Source organism: Thalia democratica, chromosome 2 (assembly GCF_965202585.1).
Source record: "Thalia democratica chromosome 2, ktThaDemo2.hap1.1, whole genome shotgun sequence".
NCBI classification, from domain to species: domain Eukaryota; kingdom Metazoa; phylum Chordata; class Thaliacea; order Salpida; family Salpidae; genus Thalia; species Thalia democratica.
This window is the reverse complement of record NC_139166.1, coordinates 96,395,249-96,396,754: the sequence shown is the minus strand read 5'-3', so window position 1 is coordinate 96,396,754 and position 1,506 is coordinate 96,395,249.

Genomic DNA, 1,506 nt, shown 5'->3' with positions numbered 1-1,506 from the left:
AACATCAAGCCGGTTTTAAAAACAATGTTAGGTTTTTACCTAACTAACTAATAATTTTATATAAGGTTTTGTGTTAATTTTGTTAATATGAAATCTTTTGTCGGAGCAAAACTACTTGTATTTTTTATTTAGTTATTTTTATATATCGAAATTTTTATCAACTTTTGTCATTTTCTTAGTCTAACGTGCCTTAATTGTAACAAATTACGTTTAAATTTATAGTTTTTAAGTATTTTATAAAAGTATTTTCTAAGAAGTTATTTTCTTAAATTCTATTTAAACTTTTAAACTTTAAATTTATACATCACAAATTAAAAACATTTTAAAGTTTGTTTATATTAACCAAAGCTTGTTTTATGCATTGTAAGAACTTAAAATAGTGGAAATTTTTCGCATACCAACAATTTAATGACGTAATGAAAGAATTCCTGAATTTCTTTTTAAACTAAATTTTTTACATTTAAAGAATTTTAACTGTTACAGCTGGCGTTTACTATATCTACTTTTTCACTGCTTAATAAGCGGTCTAAACAATGTATAAAAAATTATGAAAATCAAAATTGTAAACCTAAATTTAAGTCGGTTTTTAATAAAAATTAATTACTACACAATACCAATTACTTATTTATAAATTTTTGTCTTAATTTTAATACAGATTTTAATACAGACTTTTCAGTTTCACGTTTCTAAAATTCAGTGAATTATAGTACAAAACTTTACCAAAATATTTATCAAAACCGCAAGTTATTTAATAATAGACTATTATTAAATAAAGATGCTTTACTAGTAAGTTATCAATTTACTGTTTGCCACTTCTATTATTTATTGCCTCCTAAAAGTCAAAATATAACCAAAGAAAGCTATGTTTTTTACTTTATAATGTGGAAAAACGACAAGAAATCTTTTTTTTTTTTTTACAATTGCCCTCTCTACACAAACTTTTTAAGCATTTACCACGTTTATATTAAATCAATACTTTTTTAACATATTTTATCTGTTTATATTTCTCATCAACCTTTGCTTTTTATTGCAAATGTAGCAATATTTCTGACTTCTCGGAAAGTCGGTTATAGATTTTACGCTAGTTTCTGTTTAAACTTCAAGTCACTTATAAAGCGGTACAAATACTTCAGACCAGCGAAGGAGGCTTTAGAATTCATACACAATAGCTTGATAAAAAGTTGTAGTGTTTAAGTTTAAACATCACTAAGTTGTTAATTTAAAAAAAAATAATTAAAAAAAATTAGTTGTAAAAAATATTTTTTATCAAACTGAAAACTTACAATTATTAGAAAGTTTCATAGAGAAAACCTGAAAAAATATTCAAGTTTACTAAAATAAGTTGCTAAATTTAGTAGGTAAAAGCTTATTTAGAAAATAAAATACACTTTAATTTTTATAAAACTTTGTGCAAAGTTTAATTAAAGTAACAATAAGGTTAAATTATTATTTATCTTAAGTATTAATTATAATTAAAATTGAAAGTTTATTAAAAACCACAATTTT